At 45.5% G+C, this 26,526-nt stretch overlaps 1 long non-coding RNA gene across 2 annotated transcripts; it reads left to right on the forward strand.

Annotated features, from left to right (window-relative positions):
• The first annotated feature begins 7,466 nt into the window (after positions 1-7,466).
• LOC143926631 (uncharacterized) lies at positions 7,467-23,000 on the forward strand. 2 transcript variants are annotated; one of them, XR_013262104.1, is made up of 3 exons: positions 7,467-7,769; positions 18,229-19,434; positions 21,499-23,000. It is a non-coding gene; the product is annotated as an uncharacterized LOC143926631 (long non-coding RNA). The 2 variants fall into 2 exon arrangements; XR_013262103.1 differs by having other exon boundaries at positions 21,521-23,000.
• The last annotated feature ends 3,526 nt before the right edge of the window (positions 23,001-26,526 follow it).

The raw sequence follows: 26,526 nt of genomic DNA on the forward strand, positions 1-26,526 counted from the left end.
ATGTAACAATTTGTGTTGTTTTTTTTTACATCTGTCTCTGAAATGTCCCTTATGCCGCGTACACACGACCAGAATTTTCGAGGGACTAAGTCTGACAGACTTTCGACGGAGTTCTGACGGAGTTCTGACAGAGTTCTGATGGACTTTCCGAATGAACGGACTTGGCCACACACAATCACACCAAAGTCCGACGGATTCGAACGTGATGACGTACGACCGGACTAGAATAAGGGAGTTCATAGCCAGTAGCCAATAGCTGCCCTAGCGTCGGTTTTAGTCTAGCACACACACGAGCGGATTTCTCAGTAGGAACTGGGGCAGAGTTCTGTCGGAAAAATTTGAAACATGTTCCATTTCTAAAGTCTGTCAGACTTTTGCAAATCAAAAGCCCGCTGCAGCCCACACACGTTCGAATAGTCTGCCGGAATCATTCCGTCAGACTTTTGATGTTGAAAAGTCCGGTCGTGTGTACGCGGCATAACCGACCTCCTTTTGGTCTAAAAATCCTGAGTTTATAGCTGCCCCACCTCTCCAGTACCTTCTCAGCCAATAGAAACATGTGTCTGTGTATACTGTGTGATTGTATACTGTGTGTGTTTGTTTGTGTCTACTGTGTGGCCCCATAATCTCTGATTGCCTGGGGGCCCCATCATGAGGTCTCCAACATCTACCAGCCCCGTGATGTCATCATGGAGGAGGGGAACAGGACTCCAGTGGCAACCTGTGAAGCTCTGGTGAATTCCATGCCCAAGAGGGTTAAGGCAGTGCTGGAAAATAGTGGTGGGCACACAAAATATTGATACTTTGGGCCTAATTAGGACATTTTCACTTAGGGGTGTACTCACTTTTGCTGCCAACGGTTTAGACATTAATGGCTGTGTGTTGAGTTATTTTGAGGGGACAGCAAATTGACACTGTTGTACAAGCTGTACACTCACTACTTTACATTGTAGACAAGTGTCATTTCTTCAGTGTTGTCACATGAAAAGATAGCAAAAATACTTGCAAAAATGTGAGGGGTGTACTCACTTTTGTGAGATACTGTATGAGGATATCCCTGGAATATAGGGACTGGTGGTACCTATACAGCACTGCAAATCAAATTCATTTCTGGGGACAAGAACATTCCCAGGACAAATTGTGACCTATGGGGGACTGTCTCTTCAGTTCAAGGACTGATAATAACTATGCAATCCTGAAACAGATATTTCCAAGGACTAGAAAATTCAAGAAATAAATCTTTGCCTCTAAGAAGCAGTCTCTGCAAGCCAGGGATAGATGGTTACTACCCTGTTTCCCCGAAAATAAGACCTAGCGTGATTGTCGGTGATGGCTGCAATATAAGATCTACCCCCCCCCAAATAAGCCCTACCCCGTTTCCCCGAAAATAAGCCCTACCTTGAAAATAAGACCTACAAGTACTTTAACTATGGCTTATTTGGGTGGTAGGGCTTATATTGCAGCCATCATTGACAATCACGCTAGGTCTTATTTTCGGGGAAACAGGGTATGCAATACCTAGGAGGAACTGGTACTGGAACTGATAATAACTATGAAAATTGGTAAAACATCAGGACATTTGCAGGGACACATCTCATCTCTGGAAGTCAGGGGCAGATGGTGATAACATCCCAGGAACAAATTTTCACCTATGAGGATTTCCCTGGAATACAGGGATTGATGGTAACTATAGGAGACGGCAAATTAAGCAGATTTCCAGGGGCAAGAAAACTCCAAGGATGGACTTTTCACCGATGAGGAACTGTCCCTGCAATTCAGGGACTCCTAATAATAACACAATCCTGAAACAAGGACATTTCAGGGACACATCTTATCTCTGGAAGTCAAGAATGAAAGTTACTATGTAATGCTGAAACTTTAGAACATTTGCAAGGACAAGAAAATTCAAGGAACTTGCTTCACCCCTAAGGCAGGGCAGTTTCTGCAACTGCAAGCCAGAGACAAGTGAAGACTGTGAAATACCTATGAGAAACTGTCCCTGCGATTCATGGACTGATAATAACTATTAAAAGGTTAAAAAAAACAGGATATTTCCAGGGACATTTGTGATCTCTGGAAGTCAGGGGCTATTAAAATGCATTCATAAAAACTGAGGACGTCCCTTGAGACAAGAACATTCCAGGAACACATTTTCACCTATGAGGATGCAGCTACAGGGACTGATGGTAAATATAGAGATTTATTACGCATTAAATACAAATTGGGTTCATTTCCAGGAACAAGAAAATGCTACGGACAATTTTTGCCTATTGGGGAATGCCTCCTCAATGCAGGGACAGATAATACCTATGCTGTTCTGTAACATCAGGACTAGGGATGAGCTTCGTGTTCGAGTCGAACGTACGTTCGACTCGAACATTGGCCGTTCGGCCGTTCGGCGAATTCCGAACGTTTTGGCCGTTCGCGTCAAAATTCGAGTGACGCGCGCGCGGACCACAATGCACTGCGTTGGCGCAGTGCATTGCTGCCCGATGATTGGCCAAGCATGCACTGTGACCCCGCATGCTTGGCCAATCGCAGCGCCGGAAGCGAGGAGAGCCATGATTGGCCACAGGCATCCTGCCTGTGGCCAATCATAGCTCAGGCTGTGTAGTGCACGCCCCACACTATATAAGGCCGCCTTTAAGGCGGCCTCCTGTAGTGTGTTACTTTGCATCTGAAGCAGTGGGTGTTCTGTGTACCTTCAACACAGTACACACCAATCGTTTTTGGCTGATTTCCTATCTTGCTGCTGTGTAGTGGTTGTTGTCTGTGCCCTGACTGCAGTATACACCACTATATTCACCTCACCTATATAGCTAGTGATCTAGCTTTAACCACTTAACAACTGCCCATTGCCGATTAACGGCTTCAGGGCGGTTGTTTAACTCAGAGAGGCCGTTAATTAACGGCCTCCCAGAATTCTGCTCTCGCGTGCCCCGAGGTGTGCGCACTCGAGAGCATCCGTGACCGCCGGGTCCATAGGACCCGGCGCATCACGGTAAACGGCCGCTCATAGCGGCTGTTTACCACGTGATTGCTCCGTCAAATGACGGAGTGATCACTTGGAAACAAACCGGCGTCATGTTATGACGCCTGTTCCTCCCTCCCCTTTCTGTACCGATCGGTACAGCGGAGGGGAAAGAGATAGGTGTCAGCAGCGATGTGGGCTGCATCTGCAGTGCCCACATCGCTGCTCACCGAATTTAACCCCTCAATTCCCTGCCAATACTCTGCAATACCAGTGCATACTCTGCAGTACCCTGCCATTACTCTGCAGTACCCCGCCATTACTCTGCAGTACCCCGCCATTACTCTGCAGTGCAGTACCCGGCCATTACTCTGCAGTGCAGTACCCTGCCATTACTCTGCAGTGCAGTACCCTGCCATTACTCTGTAGTACCCCGCCATTACTCTGCAGTGCAGTACCCCGCCATTACTCTGCAGTGCAGTACCCCGCCATTACTCTGCAGTGCAGTACCCTGCCATTACTCTGCAGTGCAGTACCCCGCCATTACTCTGCAGTACCCCGCCATTACTCTGCAGTGCAGTACCCCGCCATTACTCTGCAGTGCAGTACCCCGCCATTACTCTGCAGTGCAGTACCCTGCCATTACTCTGCAGTGCAGTACCCTGCTATTACTCTGTAGTACCCCGCCAATACTCTGTAATACCCTGCCATAAATTGCCATACCCAGCCATACTCAGAGATACCCAGCCATACTCGGTGATACCCTGAAATACCCAGCCATAGACGCCCCCCACCCCTCACCGCCCTCCGGTGCTTCTACCAACTCGCCAGTACGATCAAAGCCAGAATCTTTTTTTTATTTTTTATTTCAGGCTTCCCAGCCTAGAGGTGAGATGTGGGGTCATATTGACCCCCCAGATTTCACTGTAAAGAGGACCTGTCACCCCATATTCCTATTACAAGGGATGTTTACATTTCTTGTAATAGGAATAAAAGTGATCAAAAATATATTTTTGGGAAAAAAAATGTCAAACTAAAATAAATAAAGTAAAATGAACAATAAAAAAATAAAATAAAAATTAAAGCGCCCATGTCCCCATGTGCTCGCATGTGCCACACATGTGAGGTATCGCCGAGAATGTTAGAGCGAGAGCAATAATTCTAGTCCTAGACCTCCTCTGCAACTCAAAACATGTAACCAGTAAAAAAATATTTAAAGCGTCGCCTATGGGGATTTTTTAAGTAGCGACGTTTGGCGCCATTCCACGGGCATGTGCAATTTTGAAGAGTGACATGTTTGATATCTATTTACTCAGCATAACTTCATCTTTCACTTTATGCAAACATTGGGCTAACAAGTGGTTAATAATAGAGCTTGCAGTCAGTAGTGTTAGGAGATAGTGCGTGTTGTCTGCGTGCTCTGTACCCAGTACATACCGCTATAATATAGGGCAGGCCCCTACTTTCAAACATCCAACTTACAAACATCTCCTACTTGCAAACGCAAGGAGACAGCAGCAAGTGAGATGAAAAAAGATGGACGACAAAACAAATTATACAGGGGTGATAACCCTTCCCTATGTTTTCCAAAAAGCTTAAAGATAGTTTTTTTGACTGGAGCTACACTTTAAAAATGTACCGGTTGAAAATGACAAACAGATTCAACTTAACACAACAAACCTACACAGTCCCTGTCTTGTTTGCACCGCCTGTATACTGCTGTTCTGAGTATATAGGGCCTGGGGGCCACACGCATTTCCTTTTTTTAATATGGGTACGGGGTTCCCCTTAATATGCGTACAAGACCCAAATAGGCTGGTAATGGGCAGGGAGGGCTACCCATGCCATGTTTCTCAATGATTTTCAACCATATTGCAGGAACCAGATATAACATTAAAACCGCAAGCAGTTTTAAATGGTGTTATTTCCGTTTAATGTAATTTTGTGCAGGGACTGTTCTAAACACGGGAAACACGTGGCACTTCACAGGCATACTACAGACACCCCGCAGGCACCATATTTAAAGGAATATTCCACTTTTTTTTTCACTTTAATCGTCATTAAAATCAGTGCTCCCGCCAAAACGGTAGTTTTTAAAACTTTTTTTTGCAGTGACCCATGTCCCCTGAGGCAGGAGGCAGGTCGCCAAACCCTTTTTAGGACACTATCTTGCATATTAGCCGTTAAAATGAGCACTTTCCAATTCGAACGTTCGAGTCCCATAGACTTCAATGGGGTTCTAACGTTCGTACCGAACGCGGGGGTCGTTCGCAAGTTCTGGTGCGAACCGAACCGGGGGGTGTTCGGCTCATCCCTAATCAGGACATTTCAGGGACATACAGTATCTTATCTCTGAAAGTCAAAAATAACAGTACCTATGTACTACTATCTATGTACTACTGAAAATACAGGACATTTCCAGGGACAATTTTTCACCTGTTAGGAACTGTCCCTGAAATATAGTGACAAGAAAATTCAAAGCACATATTTCACCTGGTAAGAACTGACCCTATGATTAAAAGGCTGATAATAACTATGCAATCCTGAAGCATAAGGACTTTTCCAGGGACACCAGTTACCTCTCCAGTATTGAAAATACAGGACATTTCCATGGACAATTTTTCCTGCTGCCCATCCCAGCCCCCTCATATCTGCTGCCCACCCCAGCCCTCTCAGTACCCAGCTCACATCTGCTGCCCATCCCAGCCCCCTCAGTACCCATCTCATGCCTGCTGCCCATCCCAGCCCCCTCAGTACCTATCTCATGTCTGCTGCCCATCCCAGCTCCCTCAGTACCTATCTCATGTCTGCTGCCCATCCCAGCTCCCTCAGTACCCAGCTCATGTCTGCTGCCCATCTCAGTCTCCTCAGTACCCATCTCATGTCTGCTGCCCCATCCCAGCCCCCTCAGTACCCATCTCATACCTACTGGCCATCCCAGCCTGCTCAGTACCTATCTCATGTCTGCTGCCCATCCCAGCCCCCTCAGTACCCCGGTCATTTCTGCTGCCCATCGCAGTCTCCTCAGTACCTATCTCATGTCAGCTGCCCATCCCAGCGCCCTCAGTACCCAGCTCATGTCTGCTGCCCATCCCAGTCTCCTCAGTACCCATCTCATGGATGCTGCCCCAGCCCCCTCAGTACCCACCCTAGCCCCCTCAGTACCCATCTCATGCCTGCTGCCCATCCCAGCCCCCTCAGTACCCATCTCACGCCTGCTGCCCATCCCAGCCCCCTCAGTACCCATCCCTGCCCCCTCAGTACCCAGCTCATGTCTGCTGCCCATCCATGACCACTCAGTACCCATCTCATGCCTGCTGCCCATCCCAGCCCCCTCAGGACCCAGCTCATATCTGCTGCCCGTCCCAGCCCCCTCCGTATCCAGCTCATGTCTGCTGCCCATCCCAGCCCCCTCAGTATCCAGCTCATGTCTGCTGCCCATCCCAGCATCCTCAGTACCCAGCTCATGTCTGCTGCCCATCCCAGCCCCCTCAGTATCCAGCTCATGTCTGCTGCCCATCCCAGCACCCTCAGTACCCAGCTCATGTCTGCTGCCCATCCCTACCCCCTCAGTACCCAGCTCATATCTGCTACCCATCCCAGCCCACTCAGTATCCAGCTCATGTCTGCTGCCCATCCCAGCACCCTAGGTACCCAGCTCATGTCTGCTGCCCATCCCAACTTCTTCAGTACCTATCTAATTTCTGCTGCCCATCCCAGCACCCTCATTGCCCGTGTCATGTCTGCTGCCCATCCCAGCTCCCTCAGTACCAATCTCATGCCTGCTGCCCATCCCAGTTCCCACGGTACCCATCTCATGTATGTTGCCCATCCCAGCCCCCTCAGTACCCATCCCAGTCCCCATCTCATGCCTGCTGCCTATCCCAGCCCCCTCATCTACAGCCCACCCCAGCCTTCTCAGTACCCAGCTCACATCTGCTGCCCATCCCAGCCCCCTCAGTACCCCGCTCATGCCTGCTGCCCATCCCAGCCCCCTCAGTACCCATCTCATGTCTGCTGCCCCATCCTAGCCCCCTCAGTACCCATCTCATGCCTGCTGCCCATCCCAGCCCCCTCAGTACCCCCTCATGCCTGCTGCCCATCCCATCCCCCTCAGTACCCAGCTCATGTCTGCTGCCCATCCCAGCCCCCTCAGTACCCAGCTCATGTCTGCTGTCCACCCAGCCCCCAGCTCATGTCTTCTGCATATCCCAGCGCCCTCAGTCCCCAGCTCATGTCTTCTACCCATCCCAGCGCTCTCAGTACCCAGCTCATGTCTGCTGCCCATTCCAGCCCCCTCAGTACCCAGCTGCCCACCCAGCCCCCTCAGTACCCAGCTCATGTCTGCTGCCCATCCCAGCCCCCTCAGTACCCAGCTCATGTCTGCTGCCCACCCAGCCCCCTCAGTACCCAGCTCATGTGCTTTTTGTTATTTTCCTGTCATGAGACCCGGAAGTTTTTTTTTTTCTCTTTCCATCACATGGCTGGGGAGAGATTTAATAAAAACAGAAACATGGCGCCAGTCACGTTACAGCTGCTGCGTCACCATCCCGGCCCCGGGCAGATCTGGGCACCGACAGCGCTGGCAAAGGGGGCAAGAGGACGGGGGCGCTACGCCTGCCAGAGCCCGATCCCCACCGCCAGGGGCGTACCTCTCCGCCCAATGCATGGCACTGCATGGCAGGGGGCACAGCTGGCACCGAAGGGGGCTCCTGTCCTAGAATGCCATGGCATTGTACTGGGGATCGGACATGCGGAGGATGGCACTGGGGGGATCTGCACCTTGCTCTGTATACAGGTTGGTGGCGGGCATTTAACCTTGGCATTGCTGATGTGGGGGGAGGAGGCTGGCACAGAGAGGTGGTGGGTTGGGGGGGGGGGTGAAGGGTTAAAATTTGGCATGTGGGTTAAAAATCTGGCATGTGTGCCCCATTTTCCTGCCCACTGGTGTAAATATAGCAAAGTTGTTTACATGAGAGGTGCAGCAGGAGGGGCAGAGAGGCTGGGCTGAGGATCCACACAGGGGAGGGCTGAGACTCTACAGACCAACGACCTACCCTGGGGGGCCACAGGGGCCCCTTCCTCCTCTCATCCTCCTCTGATCGGCACGTAGGTGGTGCGCTGACTTGATTGTCTTTGTTGTCTTGTGTTTGTTATTCTAACAATGTCTCATCTCTTATTTGTTTGTTACATTGTAACACTGTTATTGTAACAATGTCTCATCTCTTGTATTTGTTATGAGATCTAATCTGGGAAATGCCAGCATTCAATTAATAATATTAGATAGCAGCGTGACTTTTTTTTTATAGTTGTGTCTGCATTCGTTTCCTTTTTTGCTGGCTTTTTTCCCTTTATTTTCATTTGGTGATCCTTCCAGTAATGGCCATACACTATACAATCTCCTTTAGCTCTCCCATCAACTTTGTAGTGCACAGGGACATCTGATTGGATTACATTACAGGGATTCTTTAGACTTGCCCTCATATTACATTGTTTTGGGAAATCTAAAAGAGATTGCACAATCAGATTGTATAGTGGAAGGCCAGCCTAAAGGAACTTGTATAGAGATTGTTTAATCCAATTGTATAGTGTAAGGCCAGCCTAAAGGAACTTGTATAGAGATTGTACAATCAGATTTTATAGTGTAAGGCCAGCCCAATGAAGCTTGTGTAGAGGTTATATAGTGAAGCTTGTATAGAGATTGTACAATCAGATTGTATAGGGTAAGGCCAGCCTAAAGCCTTGTACACACGGTCGGAGAATCCGTCGGAATGCGTCTTATCGGACCGTGTCGTCAGATAATCCGACTGTGTGTGGTATGCATCGGACTGATTCCGTCCGAATCTCTGTCGGACCCAATTTTCCAACATGTTGGAAATATTTCCCGACCAACTGGTTTGATCGGACATACTCAGATCATGTGTAGCGAATTTTGATCGGACCAAGTGCCACGCATGCTCAGATCAAATTCCTACATCAAAGCTATTGGCTACTAGCCTGAATGTAGTCCCATCGTAACGAAATTACGTCATCACGTTCTGAAAGATTGGACTTTTCGACAACTTAGTCCAAATGTGTGTATGCAACAGTTTTGGACACAATCCATCGGACTAAATCCGACGGATTTGGTTGGCAGAATCTCCGACCGTGTGTACAGGGGCTAAAGGAACTTGTATAGAGATTGTACAATAAGATTGTATAGTGTAAGGCCAGCCTAATGAAGCTTGTGTAGAGGTTGTATAGTGAAGCTTGTATAGAAATTGTACAATCATATTGTATAGGGTAAGGCGAGCCTAATTAAGCTTGTATAGAGATTGTACAATCAGATTGTATAGTGTAACGCCAGCCTAATGAAGCTTGTATAGAGATTGTACAATCAGATTGTATAGTGTAAGGCCAGCCTAAAGGAACTTGTATAGAGATTGTACAATAAGATTGTATAGTGTAAGGCCAGCCTAATGAAGCTTGTGTAGAGATTGTGCAATCAGATTGTATAGTGTAATGCCAGCCTAATGAAACTTGTATAGAGATTGTGTAATCAGATTGTATAGTGTAAGGCCAGTGCTGAGTTTTAAAGCTCGTCTGAGAGTTCAGAAAAAAGGGGACGGAGTACTGAAGTTACACTCTGATGAGCTCAGTCAGGAGAGTTCTGACAGCTGATTGGAGGAAGGTACAAGAGTGCGCAGCATATTGCATTAAGGTATGCACCCCTAAACTTAAATTTACATGTGTACATACATACATATATACACACACACACACACACTCTAAATAAATGTTCAAATCTAGTAGAGCCATGGGCGTGTCAGTAGGGCAGTGGGTGGCATCAGTAGTTTTTTATTTTTAGTATTTTATTTTTGTATTTTTGTATTTTTTTTTTGGAGGTTTATGAAATACCGGGGGGGATCTGCGCCACACGGGGTGATTAGGGTGTGCCCAGGCACATCCGGCACACCCCCTGCGCACACCTATGTATGTACTGACTGTGTCAGTAGGGCAGAGATTGGTATCAGTAGGGCAGTGGACAGGGTCAGAAGTTTTTATTTTTATTTATTTATTGTTTTCTTTTATTTTACAATTTTATTTATTTATTTATTTTTTACAATTTTCTAAACCTTAATTTTTTTACATTTTTTTTTTTTTTATATACTTAACTGCTCTGTGTAATGATTGTGCACAGAGCAGCCCCGGTCCATCATTTTCTGGGGTCCCCGGCGTTTCTGGCTGCTCGCTCCCAAGCCAGCTCTGTGTCTTTAACCACTTAAAGCGGGAGTCCGCCGGGAGTTCCGCCGTTTTTTTTTTTTAAAAGCCAGCAGCTACAAATACTGCAGCTGCTGACTTTTAAAATAAGGACACTTACCCGCCCAGCGCGGCTGCGATGTCGGCACCCGAAGCCGAACTCTCGATCGTCTCTCGGTTGCTGCCGCCGCCATCTTGGGTATGGGAATCAGGAAGTGGAGCCTTTCGGCTTCATTTCCCGGTTCCCTACTGCGCATGCACGAGTCGCGCTGCGCAATAAGGATGGTCCCGCTGCCTCTGGGATCCGTGTGTTTCCCAGCAGGCAGCGGGGGACTTTCGGAAAGGGGCGTAATCTACGCCCCTTTCCGCAGATAGCTATGCCGGAAGTGGGTGCAGATACCTGTACTGTACAGGTACCTGCACCCCCTCCCCCCTGAAAGGTGCCAATTGTGGCGCCGGAGGGGGGGAGAATTCCAATGAGTGGGAAGGTCCACTTTAGGGTGGACCTCCGCTTTAAGCCCCGGACCAACTTGCAGCCAAAGGACCAAGCCCCTTTTTGCGATTCGGCACTGGGTTGCTTTAACTGACAATTGCGCCGTCCTGCGACGTGGCTCCCAAACAAAATTGGCAATCTTTTTTTCCCACAAATAGAGCTTTCTTTTGGTGTTATTTGATCACCTCTACGTTTTTTATTTTTTGCGCTATAAACAAAAATAGAACAACAATTTTGAAAAAAAAATGCAATATTTTAAACTTTTTGCTATAATAAATATCCCCAAAAAATATAATATATATAATAAAAAACTTTTTTTTCCTCAGTTTAGGCCGATACGTATTCTTCTACATATTTTTGGTAAAAAAAAAAAAATCACAATTAGCGATTATTGATTGGTTTGCACAAAAGTTATAGTGTTTACAAAATAGGGGATAGTTTTATAGCATTTTTATTAATATTTTTTTTTTTACTAGTAATGGCGGCGATCAGCGATTTTTATTGTGACTGCGACATTATGGCGGACACATCAGACATTTTTGACACATTTTTGGGACCATTGTCATTTATACAGCAATCAGTGCTATTTAAATGCACTGATTCCTGTGTAAATGACACTGACAGTGAAGGAGTTAACCACTAGGGGGCGAGGAGGGGTTATGTGTGATGTTATGTGTTTTATTTTATTGTAGGGGGCGTGGCCTGGCATGTGACATCACTGATCGTCTTTCCCTATAACAGGGAAGAGACGATCGGTGACAGCCACAGTAGGAAGCACGGGGAGGGGTTTGTTTACACAGAACTCTCCTTGTTCTTCAGCTCTGTGACCCAATCGCGGGACACCAGCGGCGATCGGGTCCGCTGGTCCCTCGCCACGGTCACGGAACTCAGGACCGGGTAGGGAGCGCGCCACCGGCGGCGCGCTCCCGACCCACGGCTGGGCACTTAAAGAGCAACGTACAGGTACGTGATTGTGCCCAGCCGTGCCATTCTGCCGACCTATATGTGCAGGGGGCGGTCCTTAAGCAGTTATGGACAAACAGACACACAGAGTGCAGATTGGCCCCGCCCCCCACTCCCTCCTTACTGGCTGTGATTGACAGCAGTGGGAGCCAGTGTCTGCAGTCTCTTAGCCAATGTAGAGGGAGAGAGCCTCTGCTCTTGTGCACAGTGCTGGACTCTGGACTGGGATCGGGCTCAGGTATGTATAAAGGGTGAGGGGAGGGCTTTACCTTAAAGTGATTGTAAAGGATCTTTTTTTTTTAAATAACAAACATATCATACCTCCACTGTGCAGCTTGTTTGGCACAGAGTGGCCCCCGAGCCTCGACTTCTGGGGTCCCCTGGCAGCTCTCGTGGCTCCTCCCCGCATCAGATAACCCCCTAGTAGAAGCGCTTTCCCAAGGGGGTTACCTTGCGGGCGTGCTGCCGAGTCCAGCATTTGCATCCATAGACACAGAATGCTGGACTTGGCCCCCCCCCCCCCAGATAGCTGCCACAACCCCCCAGATAGCTGCGACAACCCCCCAGATAGCTGCAGATAGCTGCCACAACCCTGGTATTTTTAAAAAACGGCAGGCGGTCCACTTTCAGATCAAGTGGTCTCAGCAGCGGATTTACTGCCAGATCACTTTTATCGGCGGCCCCTCTCCCGCCCAGTCCAATGCTCTCCCCTCTAAGGCATGAAGTCGAGTGAGGGAAAGATTACCCCCACTCGACTCCATATCATTGGATGACGGAAGCGTCGTCAAACGTCGCTTCCACCCAATGGTCTTTAACCGCTTGCCGACCGCCTCACGTACCTGTATGTGGCCCTTTAAGAGGTGGCCAGCGGGTGCCTGCGTGCCGCCAGCGGCTAGCTCCGGGTTCTGCTGACTCGATCGCCACGGGGATGCCCGCGACCGTCTCACGGGGAGGAAGAACGGGGAAATGCTAATGTAAGCAAGCATATCCCCATTCTGCCTAGTGACAGTGTCACTGATCTCTGCTCCCTGTGATCGGGAGCTATGATCAGTGATGTGTCACATGTAGCCACGCCCCCACAGTTAGAAACACTCCCCAGGACACACTTAACCCTTACGCTGCCCCCTAGTGGTTAACCCCTTCACTGCCAGTGTCATTTACACAGGAGATTGCTGTATAAATGACAATGGTTCCAAAAAATGTGGTTAACCCCTTCACTGCCAGTGTCATTTACACAGGAGATTGCTGTATAAATGACAATGGTTCCAAAAAATGTGTCAAAAATGTCCGATGTGTCCGCCATAATCTCGCAGTCATGATAAAAATCGCTGATCGCCGCCATTACTAATAAAAAAACATGAATAAAATTAATAAAAATGCCATAAAACTATCCCCTATTTTGTAGATGCTATAACTTTTGCGCAAACCAATCAATAAACGCTTATTGCGATTTTTTATTTTTATTTTTTTTACCAAAAATTTGTAGAAGAATATGTATCGGCCTGAGGAAAAAAATGTTTTTTTATATATTTTTGGGGGATATTTATTATAGCAAAATGTAAAAAATAATGAGTTTTTTTCAAAATTGTCGCTCTTTTTTTGTTTCTAGAGCAAAAAATAAAAACTGCAGAGGTGATCAAATACCACCAATAGAAAGATCTATTTGTGGGAAAAAAAAGGACGTAAATTTTGTTTGGGAGCCATGTCGCACGACCGCGCAACTGTCAGTTAAAGGAACGCAGTGCCGAATCGCAAAAAAGTGCTCTGGTCAGGAAGGGGGTAAATTCTTCCGGGGCTGAAGTGGTTTACTAAAAAAATAAAAAATATTTTTATTTGTCAAACTGATGGTGCACAAATAAATCGCCCCTCCTTGTGTACCCCACTGTGCTTATGAACAAGTGTAAAAAGTTCTATCTACAGCCGCCACTTAATAAATCAAAAACTGTGAGTGTGTGTGTATACCTAGCTTAAAATAAAGATAGGAGATGTGACGCTAAATTATTTTTATTTGTATTATTTTTATTACATTTAAAGAGGGAGTCCCGCAATTTTTTATTTTTAAAGTCAGCAGCTACAAATACTGCAGCTGCTGACTTTTAAAATAAGGACACTTACTTGTCCCAGGGTCGGCACCTGAGGCCAAACCGTCCCTCGGCTCTCAGCTGCTGCCGTCGTCATCTTCGGTGTGAGAATCAAGAAATGAAGCGTTACGGCTTCACTTCCCGGTTCCCTACTGCGCATGCGCGAGTCACGCAGCGCAATGAGAATGGTCCGCGCGTGTCCCAGCAGACAGCTTGGCGAGACAGGAAGAGGCATAGACTCCCGTTAGAGTCTATGCCCGGAAGTGGGTGCAAATACCTGTCTTAGACAGGTATGTGCACCCCCCGAAAGGTGCCAACTGTGACACCGGAGGGGGGAGGGTTCCGAAAAGCGGATGTTCCATTTTTGTGTGAACCTCCGCTTTGTAAATATGAGTTCCGAGGTCTTTTTGACCCCAGATCTCACATTAAAGAGGTCCTGTCATGCTTTTTTTTTCTATTACAAGGGATGTTTACATACCTTATACAGTCCACTTCCCGTTTCTTGTCTGGTCATTAGCCTAGGCTTATGGCATCATGCACAGCTCTCTCACTCACTCTCCTGAAAGTTTTCCAGGAAGGGAGGGGGTGGGTGAGTCATAAGAGGGCCAATGAGAGCTGCAGAGCTGGAGGCATGCCTCTGTGTAAATCCAGGAAGTGAACAGGCAGCAGCTTCAGCTGCCCACAGTTAAAATGGCTGCAGCCAGACTCAGTGGAGAGAGATTTCTGTAGCATATTTGGCAAGTACAGAATCACAGTATATATATAAAATAATATGCAAAGTGGTTGGAGGGAAGCTTCAGAATGGCAAAGATGTTTTTTATTCCAAGTTATGTGAGCAGACTGCAGTTCCTCTTTAGCTGAGGAAGAGAGTACAGGAAGTTAGCGGATCACAAGATTTCTGGCTTGATGAAAAACTACTTTGCAAGTTTCAGGAGGACACAACAAACTGCTTTCCATGGTAAATGTAACAATCTGTAAGGGGGAAAATAAGAGAAGTTTATTGTTAGAGTTTACAGACACTGAAAACAATTCTGCCCGAGATTTCCAAAATGCTCTGATAAAATTACAAATCGCACAGTGCAAATTTCAGATGTCATTCATCTTAATGGCACCTAAAACACGCTGCGGTGCGGTTCTGCCCCGATTTTCATGCAAAAAATAAATCTGCAGGAATCGCGGCAAACCACATCGCGTGAAGCTTGACGCTCAAAAGTAACTCCTGAACTTTTTTTTTTTAGGCAACAAGCTTCACGTAATGTAGTTTGCCGCAAATGCAGTTATGATTTATCGCACGACAATCGTGGCAGAACCGCACTGCGTTTTGAGGGCGAATTAAGATGAATGGCATCTGAAATTTTGCGTTGTGCTATTTGTCATTTTACCAGAGCATTTTGAAATCCCAGCCAGAATTGCCACGATTCTATCCTCGATTTTAAATACTCAGGTGGGAATGCAGCATTATGCCGCATACACGCGGTCGGAATTTCGGCAAGCAAAAGACTGATGAGAGCTTTTCATCGACCGTGTGTATGCTCCATCGGAATTTAGCTGGCCGAATTCCTGCCGGCAAAAATTTGAGAGCATGTTCTCAATTTTTCCGACGGAAAAAGTTTCTATCGGAAATTCAGATCGTCTCTAGCAATTCCGATATGCAAAATTCCTACACATGCTTGGAAACAATTTGACGCATGCTCGGAAGCATTGAACTTGATTTTTTTTCTCGGCTTGTCGTAGTGTTGTACGTCACCGCGTTTTTGACGGTCGGAATTTGGTGTGACCGTGTGTATGCAAGACAGCTTGAGCGGAATTCCGCCGGGAAAACCATCAGAGCTTTTTCCGACCATAATTCCGATCGTGTGTACGTGGCATTAGACCTACTTAGGGTGCATTCGCACCTGAGCGTAGCGTCTTTGAACGCTTTTCTAGCATTTTTTTATTTTTTATTTTTTGCACTTTTTGGGGCTTTTTTTTTAGCATATGTATACAGCGTTTTTGGGCTTTGGCAGTTTTTTATTAGCCAATAGAGAAAACTATTATCTGTTGTATCATTTGTAGCTAGGTATTTTAGCTTTTCCATTAGCTTTTATTTCTTATTTTATTATTATTATTAATTTATTATAATGTTTTTCAGGTTAGGGTTAGGATTAGAAGTTGGGGGTTAGGGTTATTTATTATTATTTTATTTATTTTATTATTATTATTATTATTATTATTATTATACAAATAATAATACATGAATAAATACATGTAAAATAAATATATAATATCATAAATAAATAAAATAATTTCAATAAATTAATGCTAATTAACAATAAATAAATAATTAACCCTTAATTTTAACCTTTACCCCTTAAAAAATAAAATAATAATAAATAACTAAACACCCTAACGCATGGGTGCTCAAAGTGTGGCCCTCCAGCTGTTGCAGAACTACAAGTCCCATGAAACATGGCTGACAGTTAAAAGCATGACTCCCAATGGCAGAGGCATGATGGGACTTGTAGTTCTGCAACAGCTGGAGGGCCACACGTTGAGCACCCATGCCCTAACCCTAACACAAAAATAATAATAATTATTATTATTATTATTAATGTATTTTTTTGTTCGATTTTGGATGTTGTTTTTATTATTATTAATATTATTATTATTATTATTAATAATAATAATAATGTATTTAATGTTTTTTTAGGTTAGAGGTTAATTATTATTTATTAATGTATTATTACATATTATTCATTTATTTTACTTATTTATGATTTTTAGTTATTTGTGTATTTATTTTACATTTATTTATTCATATATTGTTGCTATTTTATAACAAAAAAAAAATTGAGCAGAAAATCGTGCAAAAAACGTGCAACAAAACGCACGAATACGCACAGCTTGCGAATGGCGTGTTTCCATTCATTTCTATGGGAATACAAACGTGCCAAAAACGCCCATATCTGCCTGATTCGAGCGACAAAAAAGCTCAAGAACTTGTTTGAGCTTCAGGCGTTTTGGAGTGGAGATGTGACCCAACTCCATAGAGAATAATAGATTTTTTTCCCCTCCAGTATTTTGGAGCTTCAGGTTTCAAGCTACAAAACACTGAGGGTGGGAATGGGGCCTTAGGCCCGGTTCACACTGATGCGACAATCGCTCTGACTTTGGAGCACTTGTCGCATCAGAAGTCGGACCCCATGCAATGGAAGCGTTCTAATTGGTGCGACTTCAGTCGCTCAGACTTAGAAAAAGGCTCCTGCGCTACTTTTCGTCCAACTTTGGTACGACTTGCATTGACTTTTGTTAAAGAAGTTGCATGCACGTCGCGCCGAAGTCGTGCTGGGGTCTGACTTTGAAGTCGCAGGCAGTGTATGTTGACTCAATTAATAAAACAAATCAGATCAGCTTTAAAAAGGTCTCCAGGCCCAGCTGCACTAATGATGATTTGACGGAGACACGCCCCCTCCTGCCCTCTCCTCCAATGAGAAAAGTTATTTTACCGATTTACACTGTTGAAAAAGTCTGATTAGTCACAGGATTCTCTCTCCTCCACTCACAGATCCCATTACAGGCGGTGCAATCAGTGAATTAACTTTTCTCATTGGAGGAGACGACAGAAGGGGGGCGTGTCCCTGTCAGATTATCTTTAGTGCAGCTGAGCCTGGAGACCCGAAGTTGTTAACCCCTTCGCGCTGACTGCCTCCCGACCCTTTAAGATATCTAAAGGCTGGGAGATGGAGGTGGGCGCTGTGATTGGCAAGTATGTATCGGGAGCTTACCGATCCACGTCGGTCTGCCGATTACTGCAGAACGTCGAATAATGCCTCTGACGATCTGCGCGTGCACAGTAGTGACATCAACATGGCGTATGCGCAGATCAACTGAGGCATAATCCAACAATCAGCAAAGCGCGGAGGCAGGATCTGATTATCAGATTCTGCCTCGCTCTCTCTCTGCTCGTGCGATGTTATACAGGGAGGAGCGGGCGCCATGCCAGCTGCAAGATTAAGCCAATTATAGCCTGGCCTGGTTTCTTTCTCTACTCTTCGACCAATCAGGTGATGTGGAACGTCTTGCGAGGTTCATAGACCGCGGTAGTGACCTCCCCCTTCATTTAGACCAATAAGGCAGGGGGCCCCGGTGTTCTGTCGATTACTGCAGATCGACAGAGAGGGTGAGGCAGAATCTGATGATCGGATTCTGCCTCCGCACTTTGCTGATCGTCCGATAATGCCTCCGACAATCGTCGCATGCGCAGTGTTGACGTCACCCCAGCTCCGTCCCAGGAGTGAGCAAGAGAAGGTGGCTATGTTCCTACACCCACTGGGTTCATGGAGAAGGAACAGGAAGTGAGATCACAGATGCAAAAGCTAGAAAAAAAAAGAGCTTTGGAGGCTGAGAGCATTAGGGGTGTGTTTTTTTAAAGTTAAGAATACATACTTGAATAGAATTATTTCTTTTGAAACCAGATTGTAGTGTCATTTTAACTTCCGCAGTGCCAGAAGTTCAGCAGCAGGAAGAGGACAGGCCACCCCTGCAGTGATGGTCAGCAGCAGGAAGAGGACAGGCCACCCCTGCAGTGATGGTCAGCAGCAGAAAAAGGACAGGCGAACCCTGCATAGAAGTTCAGCAGCAAGAGGAGGACAGGGCAGCCCTACAGGGAAGGTCAGCATCAGGAAGAGGACAGGGCAGCCCTGCAGGGAAGGTCAGCAGCAGGAAGAGAACAGGGCAGCCCTGCAATGACGGTCAGCAGCAGGAAGAGAACAGGGCAGCCCTGCAATGACGGTCAGCAGCAGGAAGAGAATAGGGCAGCCCTGCAGAGAAGGTCAGCAGCAGAAAAAGGACAGACCGCCCCTGCAGTGATGTTCAGCAGCAGAAAAAGGACAGGCCACCCCTGCAGAGAAGTTCAGCAGCAAGAGGACAGGGCAGCCCTGCAGGGAAGGTCAGCAGTAGGAAGAGGACATGCCAACCCTACAGTGATGGTCAGCAGCAGGAAGAGGACAGGGCAGCCCTGCATTGATGTTCAGCAGCAGGAAGAGGACAGGGAAGCCCTTCGGTGACGGTCAGCAGCAGGAAGAGAACAGGGCAGCCCTGCAGAGAAGGTCAGCAGCAGGAAGAGAACAGGGCAGCCCTGCAGAGAAGGTCAGCATCAGAAAAAGGACAGGCCACCCGGCAGTGATGTTCAGCAGCAGAAAAAGGACAGGCCACCCCTGCAGAGAAGTTCAGCAGCAAGAGGAGGACAGGGCAGCCCTGCAGGGAAGGTCAGCAGTAGGAAGAGGACATGCCAACCCTACAGTGATGGTCAGCAGCAGGAAGAGGATAGGGCAGCCCTGCAGAGAAGGTCAACTGCAGAAAGAGGACAGGGCAGCCCTTCAGAAGTGGTCAGCAGCAGGAAGAGAACAGGGCAGCCCTGCAGAGAAGGTCAGCAGCAGGGAGAGGATAGGACAGCTCTGCAGTGATGGTCAGCAGCAGGAAGAGGACAGGGCAGCCCTGCAGAGAAGGTCAGCAGCAGGAAGAGGACCAGGCAGTCCGGCAGAGAAGGTCAGCAGCAGGAAGAGGACCAGGCAGCTCTGCAGTGACAGTCAACAGCAGAAAGAGGACCAGGCAGCCCTGCAGTTATGGTCAGCAGCAGGAAGAGGACAGGGCAGCCCTGCCGTGAAGAACCCAGCAGCCTGCACACTGTGGGACATCCTTCATTACAAGTAAGTACTGTAATTGAAGCTGTAGTGATTTTTTTTTTTAAACTGCTTTATATTTGCTTTGCTTACCTATAGAAGAGCAGAAACCGTCCAATCCAGCAAAGCTTAACCACTACAGCTCCGGAAGATTTACCCCCTTCATGACCAGGCCATTTTTTGTGGTATGGCACTGGGTAACTTTAACTGACCATTGAGCAGCCATGCAATGCTGTACCCAAATAAAATCTGTTATTTTTTCCCACAAATAGAGATTTCTTTTGGTGGTATTTGATCACCTCTGCGTTTTTGTTGTTTTTTTGTTTTTTGTTTTTTGCGCTATAAACAAAAAAAGAATGACAATTTTGAAAAAGGAACAATATTTTTTACTTTCTGCTATAAAACATCTCCAATAATTTCTTCATCGGTTTAGACCAATATGTATTCTGCTACATATTTTTGGTAAAAAAAATCCCAATAAGCGTATATTTATTGGTTTGCGCAGTTATAGCGTTCACAAACTATGGGATATTGTAATGTAATGGTGGCAATCTGCGACTTATAGCAGGGCTGCGATATTGTGGTGGACAAATCTTACACTTTTGCCACTTTTTGGGGACCAGTGACACTAATACAGAGATCAGAACTACAAAACATACACTGTCACTGTACTAATGACACTGGCTGACAAGGGTTTAACATCAGGGGAGCTCAAAGGGTTAAATGTGTCCCTAGGGAGGGCTTGCTAACAATGAGAGGTGTTTTTATTGGGGCAAGGCAGAGATTTGTGTTCCATGCTTTCCCTTGTCACAGAACGGCGATCTGCCTTGTTTACATAGGCAGATTGCCTCTCTGCCTGTCTCCCGAATGATCGCCGGGTGCTCGATCCGCTGATTGGCTCCTGCTGTGTCCAAACACAGGGGGGAGTGGGGCGATGGCGGCGCATGGGTGCTCCAGACCCAGAAGTGCAGAATCGCTTACGGGTACGTGATTCTGCCCAGAGCGGCCGCCCTGTCCTGGTAAATGTACGTTGGGTGGTCTGCATCTGGTTAAAGTGATTCTAAAGCCTGAAGGTTTTTACCCTAATGCATTATTTGTGTTAAGGCAAAAAAAAAACTTCTGCATGCAGTTCTTCCCCTGCCCCCCCCCATGTGATTTAAGTCCCCATCAGACACCCCCCTTAAGTCATAGTCCCCCCTCACAACTGAGCCCCCATTAGAGTCCCCCCTTACATCGGAGTCCCCATGAGAGTTCCTTCTTACATCGAGGTCCCCCTTGCATCAGAGTCCCCCTTACATTGGAGTCAACAGGAGAGTTCCTTCTTACATCGAGGTCCCCCTTGCATCAGAGTCCCCCCTTACATTGGAGTCCCCAGGAGAGTTCCTTGTTACATTGAGGTCCCCCTTGCATTGGAGTCCCCCTTACATTGGAGTCCCCAGGAGAGTTCTTTCTTACATCGAGGTCCCCCTTGCATCAGAGTCCCCCCTTACATTGGAGTCCCCAGGAGAGTTCCTTGTTACATTGAGGTCCCCCTTGCATTGGAGTCCCCCTTACATTGGAGTCCCCAGGAGAGTTCTTTCTTACATCGAGTCCGATTTTCCAATGGAAAATGTGCGATCGGATCATGATGTCGGAAAATCCGACCGTGTGTGGGGCTCCATCAGACTTTTTCTGTCGGATTTTCCGACACACAAAATTTGAGAGCAGGATCTAAAATTTTCCGACAACAAAATCCAATCACATAAATTCCGATCGTGTGTAGACAATTCCGACGGACAAAGTGCCACGCGTGCTCAGAACAAACTAAGAGACTAAAGCTATTGGCTACTGGCCCGTTTATAGTCCCGACGTAGGTATTTGACGTCAATTCGTTTAGAACGATCAGATTTTCCGACAACTTTGTGCGACCGTGTGTATGCAACAGTCCCTTGAAATCAGGGCAGTTGGGAGCTATAGTATAGATATATAAACTATGCTTAGCATGGACATGCTTTGACCTCCATACCCCCATGTTGTTATCGCTCAGAACTCTTTACTGGTAAAATTAGAAAAATAATACATATATATGTTTTTTTTGTTTTTGTTTTTCAGTAAACTTTCTTCCTTCCCCCAGATTCTGCTTGGAGGTCGGCCAGATCTGTCATCCGTTGCCCTATAATTTAATTCCACAGCGTCTCATGAGACTCGAGCCACTCCTAAAATAAACTGCGAGCACAGGAGCCGAGCACAAGCTGCAAGATAAATATTTATAGGGATTGGCTGCCAGGTAGGTTATTTTGAATGCAATGTACAATGTAAATAACTGCGGGGTGGTGATGAAAACCGGCTACTGCGGGGTGTTTGGGGCGCACTTATATTGCGTTACTACTAGTCACTAGATAACCCCTTCCTGCCTGCGACTTGTATATTCGCATTCCTCAGTACAGGAGATGGGAAGAAGATCTGTTAATATACATTCGCCCCTCAAAGACCTAGCAACTGACACTTTGCAGAGCTGCTGGCTCTCAATCCCCACTGTCCCCACTGACAATTGGGAAGCCAATCAGAACGGTTCCCAATCAGGTGATCACTGTGTCAGCTCTAACATAATGATCACATGTATTCTGAAAGTTCCGTTGACTAAAATGAAAGCCTGCGGATGAACACCGCCACCTTCTGGCTGTAGTGTTCATCTGCAGTCCGCTGGATTTAGAGCTGGAATTTAAAGGGCCGTTCCGGCCAATAATAATTTTTTTTTTAAGTCAGCAGCTACAAACACTGTAGCTGCTGACTTTTAATAAGGACACTTACCTGTCCAGCGATCCCGCGATGTTGGCCGCCCCAAGGCCGATCCGTCCACCTGGCACCTCCGTCTTAACAAAGGGAAACAGGCAGTGGAGCCTTACGGTTTCACTGTCCGTTTCCTGCTGCGCATGCGCGAGTCTCGCGGCGCTTTGTGAATAGCCCCATTGTTTTCTGGGGGACACGCATGTGCCAGAAGGCAACGGGGCCGCTCACCGAAGAGGAGGAAGTGCCGCGGAATAGGTAGAGGCAGATTAGGAAGACTGCCTAGCAACAGCGGTTTCAGGTAAGTGAAAACATTTTTATTTTATTTTTTTTTTAAAAAATTTAAGATTATTAATGCATTTTTTTTGTTTGGGTAGCCCTCCACTTTAACCACTTCAGCTCCAAAAAAGATTTTACCCCCTTCATAACTAGGCCATTTTTTTTGCTATTCAGCATTGTGCTAATTAAGGCCTGAATCACACCTATGCAGAGGGCAGTTTGCATATTGCAGGCGCATTTTGCATTTTTCAATACATGCTTTTTTATGCTTTTCATCCATTGACGTCTATGGAACCAAAAACCAGAAAAAAAAGTACCTGGCCCTTTCCATTAAATGCACAGATGTGAACTACATCCATAGGAAACCATGTTAAATGGCCTGGAGTGTGTTTCTGCAAAAATGAAAATGCACTAAAAAATGCCTAGGTGTGAATAAGGCCTTACAGGTAATTGCACAGTCATGCAACGCTGTACCCAAACTAAATTTATATCATTTTGTTCACACAAATAGAGCTTTCTTTTGATCACCACTGTTTTTTTTTGTTTTTGTTTTTTTTTGCTATATACAAAAAAAATTTTTGACAAAAAATATATTTTTACTTTCTGCTATAAAACATATCCAATAAAATTTAATCCAAATATCCAATATAAAAAAATAATCAAATTTCTACATAAATTTTGGACAAAATGTATTCTGCTAAATGTCTTGATAAAAAGAAATCCCAATAAGTGTATATCGATTGTTTGTGTGAAAGTTATAGCGACTACAAACTATGGAATTTTTTTTTTATGCTACTATTGACAGTGACCAGTGATTTTTTAATGGGGCTGCAATAGTGTGGCGGATAATCTGACACTAACTGACGCTGGGGGGGACAGGGACTGTCATCACCAGTGACACTAATAAAGTGATCAGTGCTAATACTGTATACTGTCACTGTATTAATGACACTGGCTGGGACTCACTGAGATTGTTCCCCCTGTACAGAGCCCTGTGTTTTGTCAACACTCCGGACTGTGATTGGACACAGCCAATCAGCAGCTCCCGGCCATGAATCCCTAGACCCAGATTCAGGCAACAATGTACAGGTATGTCGCTTTGCCTGTGCGAGCCACCCGTCCACAGTACATTGCGGGGGGGGGGGGGGGGCGCAAGTGGTTAATCCGAAGATATTTTGCCCTCCCTGGTTCCAACAATGACACTGCTCCACCATTAATACAGTATGGTGAGTGAGTGTTCCCACCATGGGACAGGAAGTGTTTTATTGGTAGGATCAACAGATGAACATAAAGGAACCAAACTGAAAAAGTAAAATGAATGTAGCCACCAAATTTAGGGGCTGCGTGTTTGTCTTTGGGCTTACACAAGCTTTAATATACATATGTATATATTTGTGTTTTATATATATATATATATATATATATATATATATATATATATATATATATATATATATATATATTATTATTATTATTATTATTATATTTTATTTTTATTATTAGTGAATGCATAACTACATTACTAATTGATTATTTTTTTTTTTTTATATCTGCCTGGAATTCCACAATTTTTGTTTTTGGGTTTAGAGATGCTATTTAATAAAAAAAAAAAATAATAAAAAAAAAAAAAAATATATATATATATATATATATATATACACAGTATATATACAGTGTATATACAATGTGTATATATGTACAATATGTAATATATATATATATATATATATATATATACTGTAGCTGACATAGGAGAACTGTTTTTTTTTTTCTCTCTGCAATCCTGGGGTTTCACATTAAGAAACTATCCCTGACTATATCTGGCTTATCGAATACTGATTTTTGATTGTCTCCTTGTTTGTATTACATTGTCATTGTGATCTAGTACAGACATTTAGCTTAAAGTATATCTAAAAGCAAACCCATTTTTGTCTTGGATGGAGTGGAGAGGGATTAGAACCCCTGTCAGGTTTTTATTGCTGTCTGTGCCCCTATTAGGGAGATTCACCCTCTCTATTTGTCCAAGAATTGAGGGGAAATATTCCAAATGGGGCACTAGTTCTGGTGCCAACCAGGGATTCCCTCACCTTGGAGGGATTTTCTCTTACTTCCTGTTTTGGCTATGGGACAGGAAGTGCAGGAAAATCTCCACAATGGCAAGAGCTAGCAAAAAAAAAAAGACCCTTACTGTATCCAAAATGTGAAAAAAATGCCTTTCTTCTTCTTCAATGAGAAAAAAATAGAAATGTTGCTGGAAGATGTACATTGTATCTGATTGTATTCTTTATTCTTCACCACCCATACACAGGTGGAAGACCGGTACGGGCCCCCGTGACTGTCAGGCTACCCTGGCTCAGTTATCACAGTGCTGATGCTGTCAACTATAAAGGTACAGTACTGTGATAACTGAAGGATGGCAGCCATCTTACCTTCACTCTCCTGATGTGCGCCGGAAGACAACGGCACGCCTTAAAGAGGAATTCCGGAATTTCAAAACTGCCAGATATTATTTTAGAATGAGGAAGTGTTGAAATTGCAAAATACTACCCTTACACACTTTGACTCACTTTTCCTGCAACCGAAGAGTGCCCACTAAAATGCAGCATGGTGTCCTGACACCTTTATAAACTATGTGACTGCATTTATTCTCTCCATTGTATGAAGATAGTACAGTAACCCCAAAATCACAGAGGTCACCCCCATCTTTTAATCACCCAACCTCCTATTCTGTATACAATATATGGACTCTGCACAGTAACACTTCTCTTGTCCTGTATGCTGGGTATAATTCTCCATATCTGTTCTTATTCTGTATGTATGAACATTGCATAGTACCACTTCCCTTGTTTTGTATGTTGGGTGTAATTCTCAGTATCTGTTCTTATTCTGTATGTATGGACTCTGTACAGTACCACTTCTCTTGTTCTGCATGTCCAGTGTAATTCTCAGTATCTGTTCTTCTTCTGTATGAATGGACTCTGCACAGTACTACTTCTTTTGTCCTTTATGTTGGGTGTAATTCTCAGTATCTGTTCTTATCCTGTATGTAAGGACTCTGCACAGTACTACTTTTCTTGGCCTGTGTGCTGGATGTAATTCTTGGTATCTGTTCTTCTGTATGTATGGACTCTGCACAGTAACACTTCTCTTGTCCTGCATGTCCAGTGTAATTCTCATTATCTGTTCTTCTTCTGTATGAATAGACTCTGCACAGTACTAATTATTTTGTGCTTTATGTTGGGTGTAATTCTCAGTATCTGTTCTTATTCTGTATGTAAGGACTCTGCACAGTACTACTTCTCTTGTCCTGTATGCCGGGTGTAATTCTTGGTATCTGTTCTTCTGTATGTATGGACTCTGCACAGTACCACTTCTCTTGTCCTGTATGCCGGGTGTAATTCTCAGTATCTGTTCTTATTCTGTATGTAAGGACTCTGCACAGTACTACTTCTCTTGTCCTGTATGCTGGGTGTAATTCTTGGTATCTGTTCTTATTCTGTATGTAAGGACTCTGCACAGTACCACTTCTCTTGTCCTGTATGCCGGGTGTAATTCTCAGTATCTGTTCTTATTCTGTATGTATCAGTGGCAGCCCCTCCATAAGGGGCGGAGAGGGATACCACCCCCCTTAATCCATGTGCCCGGACCCTGATCTACATACCTTGATCAATTGGCATGGATGCCAATTTATTTTATTTTTTTAAGCACATGAGGCTCTAATTGGTTAAAAAAAAAAAGGTGAGCTCTGGGCGCTGAGCCCTGCACCCTGAGCCCACCCAGTTGTGTGACAATGGGGAATTAATATTCGCTATTGTCTTCCTGATTCTCCCCCCGGCCAATCAGGAAGTGGGTTCTGAAACCCAATTGGCCAGGGAGTCTAAGGACTCCCTGGCCAATCGGGTCTCAGGACACACTTCCTGTTCAGCTGGGAGGAGAAGCAATGGCCCCGGCTCTTCCTCCCCCTGCCTCCTAAAGTAAGGATCTCTGTCTTGTCCTGTATGGTAGGTGTAATTCTCAGTATCTGTTCTTATTCTGTATGTATGGACACTGCACAGTACCACTTCTCTTGTCCTG

Source organism: Lithobates pipiens, unplaced genomic scaffold (genome assembly GCF_037356315.1).
Source record: "Lithobates pipiens isolate NorthernLeopardFrog02 unplaced genomic scaffold, aLitPip1_a1.2 Scaffold_23, whole genome shotgun sequence".
Classification (NCBI taxonomy): Eukaryota; Metazoa; Chordata; class Amphibia; order Anura; family Ranidae; genus Lithobates; species Lithobates pipiens.